Genomic DNA, 14,435 nt, shown 5'->3' with positions numbered 1-14,435 from the left:
GGACTGTAATTTTAATTCTGAAAACTTATGCTTAGACAAATTTGGGTAACTTCCCATGGGACAGCATAAAGCAAATCTTTGAGGATGCCTTTAAATGAGATGCACCTTCCTTTCCTCTCTTGGAAATACTTTGTCTAATGTAAATTACTAGTAATCATTCTATAACAGTAATCTGTCATGGAAAACTTCTGTCCTAGTGGTTATAGCTTGGCAAAATTTTTGTAAGCAACTGAAAACACGTCTTGTATGTGGAAGTATCAGGCAGCTCCATTATCTAGTACTGCCACTTGAATTTTAAGTGTCTGTTTTCCTTTTCTGAGGTTTTGATAAGAATAAACTGTAACCCCTTTTGCATCTGTCAAACCTTAACTGTAGCTGGTTTACCAAAATTAACACGCCTGAAACAAATACTTCTATAGCTTTGAAGGCGAAGGAGCAAGCATTGAATGACACACTGGAAATCTTAGGACCTCTGCTTTTTAGTAGCATAATATTTGATTTTGGTCCCTTAACAACTTCACACTAAGAAACTTGTCACTACCATGAACACTTTGTTCTGAGCCCCAAATGTAGTCTTTTTTTTTTTTTTTTTTTCTCCCCTTCCCTTACTGAAGATTATGGAAATACAGAAATACTTCCTCTCTTTCTTTTTAAATGAGTTACAGCATGAGGGCATTCAGAGATCTAAATTAGTATGACCAACTGGAAATAAGGTAAATCTCTACTAAATGAACATTGTTCTTATATGTACTTAGTAGTTGTCATCTGTGGTGTATTATGTCATTTTCTGGTCTGGATGAACTGATGTGGGAAGCAGATACGTTTGTGTAAAGTGACAGTATGTGGGTTTTTTTTCTGTTTGTAGTGTTTAGAGAATTTAATTCTTAATTGTTGGCTTAGTGAGCAAGTAGTTGTGCAGAGAAAATGTTACCTGGGTTTATTTTCTGGCTTGTTTCAACAGAGATAGAAAAAGTGTTGTGTATGCCTGCAGATATTTTAATGCAGTGCTTTTGTTTGAGGTTATTGACTGTTTCCCTTCTTACTGTGGTTGAAAACATACTTGTGTCCTATCTCCTTCTCCCTTTCCATAGGAGAGAGCCTGAATCTCCTCTTGTCTTCAAGTCATTAATTGTTTATTCATGAGAAATTTGGATGAGGGACGCTGCAACTTCTTAATCTAGTTTTGTTTACTTTGCTTAAGTTAAATTGTCATCACTACTTCTTTCTTCCCTCTTCTGAGTGATAATAAAGCCTTTCTTTCTCCTCCTTCCCTTTGCCCTCTTCCCCTTTTGCATCCTTCTCTCCCCATTTTCCTACACTTTTACTGTTTCTATGGGACATTCCGTCAATCAGTGCGAGCATCCCATTAACTTTCCAGAAGAGGAAGCTGAATTGACTCCTGTAAGTTATTATGATGTGTTTATATGGCTTCTGTTTATGTCGATACTTGTGTCAATTTGCCTGTAACACAAAAATCACAAGTGACTTGGTTGAATTAATTAGTACACCAGTGCAATAAAGTAACCATGCATATCATTATAGTCAAGCTTTAGTCTTCTTTAAGTTGATCATTGCCTATTTTCTAGTTATTAATTGGGCAAGGCTACTTAAAATACACTTTTTTTTTTTTTCTCTGAAGCGTGATTGCTCATGGCAGTCATAGAATAGAATCATAGAATCATTTAGGTTGGAAAAGACCTTTAAGATTATCGAGTCCAACTGTGAACCTAACACTGCCAAGTCCACTACTAAACTATGTCCCTAAGTGCCATGTCTACGCACCTTTTTAAATACCTCCAGGGGTGGCAACTCAACCACTTCCCTAGGCAGCCTGTTCCAGTGCTTGATAACCCTTTCTGTGGAAAAATTTTTCCTAATATCCAATCTAAACCTCCCCTGGTGCAACTTGAGGCCATTTTGTGTTGGTACTTGGGAGAAGAGACCAACACTCACCTTGCTACAACCTCCTTTCAGGGAGTTGGAGAGAGCAATAAGGTCTCCCCTCAGCCTCCTTTTCTCCAAACTGACCAATCCCTATTTCAAAGGAAAGCAGAAAATTGTTTTTTTTTAATTAGATGTTCATAATTTTCTATTGTGTACTCTTACAAATTCAGTATGAATACATAATCTCAGAGTTTGCAAAGAAAAATTTCAGTTCTCTTTTCCCATCTTTGTCCCTCTTTGGGACAAAATTACAAAAATTGTGTTTAAACTGGTTTTAATTCTTGAGTTCTCTTTTAAAAATAGTGGATTCTAATTCTTTAAGCTGGAATCTATAAAGAATTCAATGTACTGGTGTAGTTGAAATGCAAGCTATAGTGATTATCTTGTCAACAAAGTTTTGCAAGCATATAACTCTCTATAGGATGCTGCTTACTCAGTGTCCCTCATTTTAGTTTGTTTCTTAGGGACAGAAGGAGGCTTTTTAAAAAGATTTTTGTAGTGTTTCTCAACTGTCACATGAAATCCAAAATAGTGGCACAAGAGTGCCACCAGCTGGTTTAATTAGATGTGTATGTTAATGTTAAACTATTAAAAGGATTTTGCAAGAAATGTGGCAAGATATTTATGTTCACGAATCCTCAGTGTCTTGTCATTGTCTTTTTATTTTTTTAATGTACTGAGTAAGTTGAATATATGTTGGATGAATGATGTTTTTGAACATACAGATAATATGTAACCAGAAAGGAGTTTTTTCTATGTAACATGTTTAGTTTAAGGCATTAGAACAGTAAGATAAAATACTTTAGAAGACTGCCAGATCATCTTTTTCTTAAGCTTCCCACCCAGGTTTTATTCATCATTTGTAAATTGATAGTGTAAAGAACATATTTGGCAGCTTTTGACTGCAGTGGACTGTTTTTAAACCCTGCATGCATGTATTCTGAGCCCTTACCTTAAATTTAGAGGAATTAGATACAACTTCATCTTTTAGCTATGAGATTGATTCTTTTTAAATTTATTCCACTTCTGTACTGAGTGATAATCAGGTGTGTAACTGGAAAACAGATGAGTGTTCGATATGAACATGATTATCAAGGTTTTGCAAAGATGTGCACATAGAATTGAAGATATGAGGCAAAGAGGCACCGGATATACTATCTTACTTGTGAACTGATAGCCTGCTACAGTTGCAAGATGCGTTACGCAGCTTGCATCCTTCAGAACCAAACTAGAAAGCTCAGTTTATTACCTCTTCTAAAAGCATCTTCACTTCTTAAAATCCACCCATCAGTTACTGTCTGAAAAAAACCCCAGTGATTCAGTGTTAGTTTAGAACTCATTTCGGTTGGGTTTTTTTTTTTGTTTTGTTTTGATTTTTTTTGAAACTGACTTTTATCCTAAGACCTCAGAACCTCAAGAATTAAAATAACCCACTAAACTTTTAGTAAAAGAACTGATAAGGAATAGGGAAGAAAATCTTTTGACCATGTAGAGGATTACTTGTCATTTAGTAAAGTGCCACCAATTGGTTGCATATTCTGAAAATCTGAAAGGTATTTTTATTTTCCTTGTGGTCCATGTGTTCTATCATGTTTAGCAAGTATGTTTACATGTCTTGTAGATGTAGACTTGGTGATGGGTATAGAAATGTTTAAGCATTGAAAAAACTTTCTGGCATAAGCACCTACTTTGTATTTTAGAGGAGTATTTTGTTGAGTTCTCTTAAAACACTGTGAAATGTAATATTCAACAGCTGGTCCATGAACTTCTGGTATTTAGGCCTGAAGATAATGGATGTTGCATTCCTGTCTTCAAAGAAAAGATATATGAAATCTTTGAAGTCCAAAACATGATTTGGAATACCGCTATATTCCATGTTTTTATAAACATCAAGGCTAGCTGTCTTTGAATGAACTACACATGGAAACTATTTAATTTTTTTTGTCCTAACAGCATCTAGAACTTTTAAATTAGAATGTTTATTTTACTGAAATCTAGTTTTCTATGTTGTGCTAGCAGCTAAGGTTCATTATGGAGACATTAGTAGGCTTATTTATATGCTTTTTTTTTTGGTTAGTTCTGATATTTAATCATCATACCCCATTTTTTAATGTGAAAATGTTTCTGTACTTGATACTTTTTGCACAGCTGTTTTTTCATCCCTTGAGAAAGGTATGTATTTTATCAAACGTTAGTGTTCTGACCAGCTTATATCTTCTAGTATTTTGAAGATGTAAAAATTATTATTATTCTTAACATTCATAATTTTCAGAAGCACTAGAACATATTTTAATAGCTTTTTATGTATTGTGTAAAAATTCTCCCCAAAAGAAGATATTTCAGAATGAAAATAAGTTGCAAGTGTATTCAATACCCAGTGGTAGGCTTCACATTTGTTTCTTTTTTTTAGGGAAGGAAGAGTATCTTCTGAAGATTATAAAGAAACAAACTTAGCAAAGTTCAGTCTCCAGCACAGATAGTGTTATGACCTATCTAGTGTCACTGTTGCAAAGTCTTATAGCATAGTTTTTATTGACAGATTCTAGATTCTTCACTTAAACAGTTTCTGTGGAAGAGCGAATTACAGGATTTGATGATGTGAGAAGGAGAAAAAATTCTTACTGCCTTTAAGAATCTCCTTAAAGCCCTGTCACACTTCCCTCCCTGCATGCTCACAAGCTGTAGTATGTTGAATTCTGCCTGAGCAGTGGTGTTCTTAAATTAACTGGGAATCCTAAGTGGGATCTGGCTCTGTATTCATCATTTAAAATACCAAAGTATAAGTGTTTGGTTTACAATTCTTTTATTGACAGAGTGGTTTTATAGATCCCTTTTTAGTAAAAAAAAATATTAATATCTGCTAATGCCTATTAAGTGATTTTTTTTCTACGTATAGTGGAAATAACTTCATGAAGCTTTTTCATTTGCACTGTGTTTGCATTACTCATTTTATACAAAAACTTATGAAAAGATATGGCTGTAACTGATGGGTGGATTTTATTGAGAAAGCTATCTTATACATAAAAAAATACAACTTGGAAAGAACTTTCTAGTGAAGTGAAGAATTATAGCTAGCTTTGGGCTGTGCATACATTACATAAGTCTTTGACTCAGTGTTACTCATGTTCAGTAAGCTTCACTGAGTATTTTAGTGAATGCAGCAATTAAGTAGACTTCCAACACTGTTACAACCTAGCTCTTACATAACCTCACGCTTAGTATAAAGAACAGCACACTTTTACCTTCTCTGAAGCTTTTGTCAAATTTTGATACTTTCATGATGCTTCAAACTACTTTTACCTTCCAAGGATATTTTCATATTCTAGTGCATGAGAATTTAAAGAAATGAAAATACCTATTATGAGAAATTATGGCCTTATACTGTGGAAGCAGTCAGCTTACTGCAACAGGGTAGAAAAATGCATAGCATTGGGGAAGTGAGGGAGATGGGACATACTATTTGTGCAATTGGGATTGTTTTTATGTCCTAAATGAACCTAAGATGATGCACTGGAGGAGAAGATTCCTTGTTCCCAAGGCCCGAGTTCTTGTTGTTGTGATGGGAGTAGATGGAAGGAGAACAGATGCTTTTCATGGTGGAAGATTATAAATGTCTACCTAGGAGTAATTAATGTTTTAGGTTTGTTTTCCTAGGTTTCATTGATGTTGTTTTTAGTAAGGGAAAGTAGTTGGGGCAGAAAAGTAGGTTAATTTATTTGGAAAGATGAGGCATTTCTGTTGTCAGAGTTTTGATATATATTTGAACTCCAGAAGTAGAGAGGAAGAGTGGGCTATTTAGATCCTCTGTGTGGTCCAATATGATTGTAGTGTCTTAAGAAAAAATAACAAAATATTTGTCTACCCCTGAACAATGGAATATTCCTAGGAGCCTGTATTAAAGGGCAACACCTCTTCACCTCAAAGCTTGATGTTTGAGCTGAAAGCTTTCCTTTGAAATAGATTAAGTGCTTTAAAAATGTGAATTGTGGAAAAAATAGCACATTGTTCTAAAATGAAACTTAATTTTTTTCTTTTTCTAGTGGTTTGGGCAGGTCAAATATTTACAAAATGTTATGTGTACATAGTTGTTGTTCGGCCAAGCTACAATTCCCAGAACTTGAGCTTTCCTGTTGCTTTCCTACTTTTGCTCATTCTAACTTTTGGGTATCTGCAGTACTGCAGAATGTGTTATGCAGTAGGAAGGACCCATGCACAAAAGGTATCTGGCAAAGAACTATTGCCTTCCTGTTTCTAGACATCTCTCTCCAGCTCAAATTCACAATGGTAGTTGATATCACGCAACTACTTGCATTTACTCGCCAACACCGCTTCCCATGATATACCATAATTCTTGATTTGCAGAGTAACTTCCCTGTAGTTACCTGTTTTCATATTTTGCTGCAGATCTGGAAAGCAGTATGAACAAAGTCCCCAGTGGTTATTATTTTGTAAGAAATATGTGACATTCCCATTTTTTTTATAGAATAAAAGCTCTTTAGTGGAAAGAAGTTCCACTGTACTTAAATGCAAGATGGCAACAACCAAAATGACCAATGATAGGAAGGGAAGAAAGTTAAAATCTGCCTTCAGCTTTCCTGTAGAAGTATTCTCAAGCGAATAGTATTTTCTTTAAGGAGAGATTCAATATCCCCTCTTTATCCTGACACTGTTGTTGACTGATAAGCTAAGGTGGCTAAACCCTAAGGAAGAGACTACAAATGTACACTGTAATGTTCTCTCTACTGCTGTGCTCCATTCACTCAGAAAAAGTGATCTATATTAATTTGAGTCCATGATGTCTGACAAGAACTCTATCAAGAAACTCTCTTAAAGAGTTTCCTGGAACTTTGGATTTTTATGTATATTTTTGAGCTTTGTATTGAGCCAACCAATTTGTTCCAGAGGTTCTGTAGTAATATGTTGTAATAAGACCATTCCAAACTGACTTTGTGTGAAAGTTAGAACTTTTGTGTAGGAGAAGATACAATTCCGAGTAAAAATGCACCTAGCAGAAATCATAAAAAGTCTACATTCAAGTTAAGCAAAACTGTATTATTCACCAGCAATGTTATCATTGCCACAGGCTTGCTCAGGCTGAGTAAATGAAGTGTTCTATAAATAATAGCCTTTTTTAAGTACCCTTGAAGTTGCTGGAAATCCTGTGTATGTAGAAAAAGCAGAATTTATTAGATCATAGGTCCCAGATGAAGTGATTATGTATGTGAGGAAGTCTAATCTGAGAATTCTGTATGACTGTAAACAATGCATGAGGCCTTTTAATTATAGCAGGTCCTGCATCACAAAGTTCTCATCAGTATGTGCTTGAGGTGTGAAAAATTTGTCACTACGCAGCTTCTCAAACATATGATGTAGACACAGATGGTAATTAATCTGCAGGCAGGAAAATCTTCATTCAGTCTGTAGCATAACCTGTGTCTATATTAGTGGCTAAGTACCAGGTGGAGCTTGGGCTGGAGCCGAAGTTTTAATTCAGATGTTGTGTAGAGTTTTTTCTGAGCTGTAACTTTTCAAGTCCGCTAGAAATCCAATCCAGTGGTGGCACACAGGAGATACACTTAATGCCCTTGTCAAGTGCCACTTGTTAAGGATTAGCCTAATTTCCTTAGCAGGCTTGTGACTATGTGGTTCTGCAGATTCCTGTGGGCTAATGGTTTTGTTTTTCCTCTGTAGCAGATGCTGGAGATGATGTTCACTCTGTTAGTTGTCATTAAGTGCCTTTTGAGAAGTCCTTCTCTACTAGTTGCTACAGATTTTGCATCCCCTTTTTTAAAAAGATGACAATATATTTTCTGCTAATTTATCTTCCAATACAAATGTAGAGATTTGTTTCTAACATTTTGGATTATATAATTTGGATTTGACAAGAGAAGAGACTTAAGTACTTTTAAAAAAAAATTAAAAGAAAAAAAAATAATTCTAAGTCAGATTTGGATTATTATGGTAACATCTTTTTTCTTTAACTATGGAAGCAGCAGCCAATGTAGAAAGCGTGAAACCAGTTCCTTGTCTCCAGGATGACTAGTTTTCAGTGGCTTTATGTTTGCATTGTGGAAGTAGAATGTTCAGTTTTAGAAGATTGGATAGAATTTTGAAAAGCATTGTAAGTACATGTTTATAGTTCTCAATGTCTTTAAAAGTAAGTTGTCTCTTGCAGAAAAGAAACCGGTAGCAGGTAAGCAAAACTTTTCTTCATTCTATTGTGTAACATTTTGTACAGAGTAAGATTATAATAGTGTTCTCTTAGCACAACTGCTTTTGTACTAGTGCATTAGACTCATAGTATTCGGGAACGTTCACATTTTTATGGGAGGGAAATAAAGTGATGAAGTAGGGTTTTTTTCCTTAAGCTCTACTTTATCTTCTGTAATCAAGACACTATAAAATTACTATACTGACTTCTTATGTTCTTTCTCTTTCTTTCTGCCCAAGCACTCCTATTTGGACAGGGAAACCTCCCTCCTTCTGAGAAACATTGCAGGAAAGCCTTCTCATTTGCTGACCAAGGTGATGCTTCTTCTTTCCACCTGTATGTGACTATTTCTATGTAGCAAGAATGCTTTCAGTGTGTGCTATGCTGCTCCTACCCCTGCCCTTTCCAGGAACTTGTGTGTTTACTTACATGATTTTCCTGATTGTCCAAGGTGCTTTAAAAGGCTGTATTTTATTGTTTGTTTCTGCCGATTTATGAAAGTGTTCAGGTTCTTGGCAAATACTTAATAGTCATGTCAGCAGATAAAATACCTTAGCTGAAAAGGAAATGTACTGAGCTAGAGGTTCTTTTGTTCCTGTTCACTAGTTTAAAAAACTAAAAAAGATCACAACTGTGGAAAATGTGTGGGAGTATTCAGTACTGTTAAAAGACAACAGTATCCTTAAAATAAATTCATTTGCTGTATTGGAGATAACCATTTTGAATGTTGGTCGGATATAATGTGGGGAGAATATCCCAGTGGTCTAATGAGCCAAGTACGTACAAATCCTGATTATAAATTCATTCTCTTTACAGGAAAGAGGTCACTAATGTACCAAGAGAGCACCAATTGCCGTTCACTTTCTCTGGTTCAGTTTAAGAATGACATTTTCTGTACATATTTCCTTTTGAAACTAGAGTAGGAGGGATGGAGCAAGCTATAAATTTCCTTGGTGAAAAAATAAGCTGATATTAAGAATGTCGAGTTTCGTGGTGCTAAGGAAACTTCAAATATTCAGTACCTGAGGTGTCAGGTATGTCTGATGCCATTACCTACTGCAAACCACTCCTTGGGTTATTTCTCTAAAAGAGACACTCTAGAGGAGAAACCTCATGCAAACCTGAAGTGACAAAAGGTACCTTTGCAACTTCAAAATAATAAGGATAATGTTTGCTGGGCAAAAGTAGTCTGCATTTTCCAATTAAAGTTTAGAACTAGTATTGCTTTTTCATAAATGCCGTAACGTTCTTCTCAAAATACTCAGCAGACATCTTGACAACAAATTTTCAGGCCGTCTTCTAGAGGAGTATAAACAGCCAAAACCAAGTAACTTTCTGCTTTTGTGATTGTTTTGCTGAAATTGAAGTCCAAGTCTATACCTCTTTCCTTTCACCTCTGTCAGCTCCTTGCCCCTGCGCTCCCAACAAAGCAAGCAGCCGCCAAACTAGCAAACGTTGCTTGATTGCAAATAGATTAACAACAGCTGTGGCACAAACAGAAACCATAATTTTACCTCTTTCATCTCCATGTGTTTTCATATCCTCCATTCTGGCTATTTATATGCGGAATTAGTGTTGGTTATCATATGGAACTTCAATTAAAAAAAAAAAAAGGCATAAAATATTAAGTCCATTGCATCATATGACTATGAACTACCTCATATCAATGGTTCTAATAGACTCCTGAAGTTAAATGTTTGGATTTGTAAGTCTTTGTGTATTAGATTTAGTTGCCCTTCAAGTCAAGTCTTTACAGTGAGCTTGCTGATGTTTTGAGGATGTTTGTTGTCACCTCAGCTTAGGACTATCTCAGTACAGCTGTGTCCTCTGCTTCTGACTACTGAGCACACAGTCCTGGTGTGGATACTTACTGGTTCTCTTCTGAGATCCTGCAGAGAGAAATAACTTTACTAAAGTGGTGAACTGGAATTCCGCTTTGCTGCTTAGATATCTTCAACTTGCTGGAACATTAAATAAGCTCCAGTATGAGAAAAGCAGTCCCAAGAAATGGGGCTTTTTCTTGCAATTGTAGCAAGCTGTTAGATCAGTTAACTGTAGGATCATGTTGCAGCTCTATGCTGGTGTCTCTGGTGTGTCCACTATTTCTTATTGTTTCTTGAATTCTTTCCCTCCTCTGATCTTTCTACTTCTTATTTGAGACTAGAGACACTTTGAGGGAATGATAATATCATATTTGTCCTCTGGTAATATATCTAGTTGTAAAAATTCTAGTCATGGTCTAGATTTGCATTATGGCCATGCACAAGCACAGTTCCTATTGGAGCGTAGGGCAGATCTCTGCACAGAAAATGCTCTGTTCATTATGGTGGTCTCTTTGTTTTTAAACGTAATTCTTTGTGTTACTGTTCACACAGCATTCAGACTGTTGGGTTTTGGTTTGTTTGGTTTTTTTTTTGTTTTTTTTTTTTGAAAACAGAAAGAAGTGAAAGCATATCAGTGAAATAAGTTATTGAATATTGAAAATAAAGCAATGTCTATTTAATGTGAAATCTACAAGCTTGTTTCTCTTTAGGGTTGGAATTAAGGCATCAAATGAAAACTGCAAACTAAACTTAGGCTGTGAAATATGGAGCACATGCAAATAATTTTGAGACACTGTTCAGGGCTCAAATATATCCCAGTTTAGGATGTGAAAACAGGAAATAGAAATGGAACATGCTGAATTTTGAAGTTAGCATTTCTTCTACCATTTTGATGCATGTGAAGCTGAAACTACATTCAGAAGGCCAGATGGTGTTGATTTAATGATGTAATGTTTCAGATATGTATGTCAGCATCTGGAGAAAAGGAGTCATGTTATGCCTCCTCTTCCCAAATATCTAGTACTTTATTCTTCTTTTTTTTTTTTGTTAACCTGAAAGGTAAATATTATTCTTATGAAGGTTGATTTCCCTAGTTTGTAGATTTTGGTTACTACAAACTGTAAGTCCTTCAGACCTTTGAATAAATCAGTTGTGAAGTTGGCTTCATGCATATTAGGTCAGTCTGATTCAGATGGGCTCATTCTTGAATGAAGCATCTGTTTTGAAATTTTTTTAAATGCAGTTTAAAAATACAGCCATTGACTTCTAATCTGCAAAGGATGTAAGCATGGTCTGCAAACTTCAGCTCTCTGCCATCCGGTTTTTGAGTAAGTTATAATGGCCATACCTGGAAACCACAAAAAGAGGGTATAGGTGGTTAGTAGCAGGGGTTTGTGCAACACGGAAAATTATGATATAAAATTTTTATTCAACAAGCTTCTTTGTACTAATCCACTGTGATTGTTGTGATGTCACCTTTGTCCTGAATGAATTATAATAAGCTATTTTGGATATATTGTTAGACATACAGCCTGTGTTCTCAGATCTGTGTTTCTGCCCTATTCTGCATATCAGTTGACCAGCTAAAAGTCCTTATCAGTCAGTCCTAGTGCCTCATCTGTTATGTTGTAGTCTTTTTTTCCACTCTCAAAATTCCTTACTGTGGTTTCTAAGGCCTGTTCTCCCTCTTGGGTGTTGGAGGTTTTTTTTGTTGGTGGTTTTTCTTTGTTTGTTTGTTTTGTTTGTGGTTTTGTTTTGGTTTTTTTCTTTTTTTTTCTTTTTTAATTATTTTTCTCTCCCCTCTGTTGCTTTTTCCTGGACCCAGATCTAGTAACTTATCTATACCGATTTGCCTTAGGTAGCCCTAGAGAGAAGCCTAGCCTAGAGCTGTTACAAGACAGGTTCTATTCACAGGCAAGCAGGAAGATATTCTAGTGCAGATGGATTCTTCCAGGGATAAAAAGCCAGTGAAATTCCTTGTAAATGCATTTGGTTTTTGGTTTCTTTTATTTTTTCTTTATTGCTACTGGCTTTGTCAAATCTAGTTTGAGTATTCTTTCAGGGGGACAGCAGAATGTATATCTCTGCTGAATAAGATTCTATTCTGCCATACCTTGAGGCATACCTTCAGAATGATACACAGTCTAGTTGGAGGCCATTAACCAGAGGGCAATACTAGGTCAAATACTCAAATACTTTTTAACATCTTCATTAATGGTCTGGATGGTGGGGCAAATAGTAATGCTAATTTCTGGCTCGTGCTTGGACTAAGTCTCTCATCTCTGACTGCACCGAAAACTACTCCTCGGCACTGATATCTTTGCTCCGGCTTGCCTATGGCTGCCCATTTCCAGCACCACTCCAGTGGACCCTCTAGACACTCTCTTTCACTCAGCCCTAACCCCATAGACAAACTAACCCTCACAGACAAGCTATTGATGTGTGGGCTGGATAAGCTGACAGTGAGGTGGACTGAAAACTGGCTGAATGGCCAGGCCCAGAAGGTGGCGATCAGTTGGAGGGCAGTAACTAGCAGTGTACCCCAGGGGTCAGTACTGGGTCCAGTCCTCTTTGACATCTTCATTACTGATCTGGATGATGGGGGAGAGTGTGCCCTCAGCAAGTTTACTGATGGCGCCAAACTGGAAGGAGTGGCCATAATACCATAGGGTCGTGCTGCCATCCAGAGGGACCTTGACAGGCTGTAGATATGGACTGACAGGAAGTTCACGAAGTTCAACAGAGGGAAGTGTGAAGTTTTGCACCTGGGGAGGAACAACCCTGTGCACCAGTCTGTGCTGTGGTTCACCCAGCTGGAAAGCAGCTCAGCAAAAAAGGATCTGGGGGTCTTGGTGGACACCAAGTTGACCATAAGCCGGAAGTGTGCCCTTGTGGCAAAAAAGGCTAATGGTGCATTGGGAGGAGTGTTACCAGCAGGTGGATGGAGATGATCCTTCCTCTCCATATTTATTAACATAATACAATATGGTGACAGTAAGTCAGGAATGTGCCAGAGGTATAGAAAACTCTGTATTAAGTTAGGAAGGAAGGAGGAGGAAGTGTGGGATGAGTCTACATTAGGGAGGATGGGCACCTCACCAGGAAAATAGCTACTATGTAGTCAATTTAGTGAGCTTTGAAAGAGAGTAATGTCTCGTTTCCCTTTCTCCTTTGCTTGGATATAGATTATTCTGGATTATTTTGAGAAAAAATGCAATAAAACATATGTTTTGAAAATGTTCGTGAGCTACTACTGGAAACACAAGTTCACTGTTTATAAATGGACTGTGCCACCTTTACCACACGTTTTTTAGGGTTTATCAAGAAATAGAGAAGTTTATCAAGAAATACAGAACTGCTATTAATATTCACTCATTTGACTTAGCTTTCCAGTGCTGATCACATACACACTTGTTCTAGTGTTCCTTCTTTTTTATATATATAATAAATGAAAGCAGAAAACACTTCATTAATGTGATTTATATTCTGATTGATATGCATTAAACATGGAACTAATAAAGATGTCTTGAAGTTTCGGGGAATTAAATACAAATTAAGATGTTAATACGGTGTTCCCAGGCAACAGAAACTTCTGCTTCAATAAAAACTCTACAGGAAAAAAAACCCCAACTCTGCAAAACAGATTATTGCCTTTCTACCTGAGGCTAGACTATAGCTGGGAAAATAAACAGTGGATACCTGCTTCTAGTCCTTCAGAAGTCAATGCTACTTGTATATTTAGTTATCTTCTTATCTGTGTTCAAAGAAAGACTTCAGAGAAAAATTTCAAATATTAAACATAAAAGAAATTTCTTATTTTATGCATCTTATGATCTGTGTATCTACCCTACTAATTTAAGTGAAATGTGGGGTTTGTTATTTACCTCTTATCATTTAATTACTAGCTTTCCTAAATACTGTAGCCTTTCTTAAGTGATTTCCCCCTCTTTTTTCTCCATTCTGCTTGTGATTTCTGTAAAAGGGACCAGTTAATGACCCTTCAAAAATTTAAAAAGAAACAAAAAAAAAAATAGAACCCCAACCTAGAAACGTGAGACATGAAGTCATTTGAGTGAGGTCAACTCTATTGTAGAACATAGCTTGCATATTTAATGTTAAAACACAGCTGAAATATCTTTAACTGCACATTCAACTGGAAAGTGGGGTGGGAGACTCTGGTTGTTGTTATGTTAAGGAAATCTTAACTTTAGATTTTTGGAGGTTATTCTTTCCAATATTCTAGTATAGGCTAAAGTTATTGAAAACTGAGTTCTGGTATAAAAATACAAAGAAAAAGTCATTAATTTAAGACCAATGCATTGCAGAGCTGTACTCTTTCAATTTTAGCTCACAATATGTTAGGATGTTTTGGATGAACAAGTTCTTTAATATAGGTGTGTTGCCAAGCATTCTTTAAATCAGATGTGATGTTTTCTGTAACCAAAAGTGTAATCTCA

At 36.2% G+C, this 14,435-nt stretch overlaps 1 protein-coding gene across 1 annotated transcript in view; it reads left to right on the top strand.

Annotated features, from left to right (window-relative positions):
• RAPH1 (Ras association (RalGDS/AF-6) and pleckstrin homology domains 1) overlaps window positions 1-14,435 on the top strand; it is a 102,587-nt gene that overhangs the window by 56,823 nt on the left and 31,329 nt on the right. The gene's annotated exons all lie outside the window — the stretch shown is intronic.

This window comes from Chlamydotis macqueenii, chromosome 6, assembly GCF_036417535.1.
Source record: "Chlamydotis macqueenii isolate bChlMac1 chromosome 6, bChlMac1.mat, whole genome shotgun sequence".
Lineage (NCBI taxonomy): Eukaryota > Metazoa > Chordata > Aves > Otidiformes > Otididae > Chlamydotis > Chlamydotis macqueenii.
Note: the sequence above shows the minus strand (reverse complement) of the source record. Positions and strands in the feature narration are given on the sequence as shown.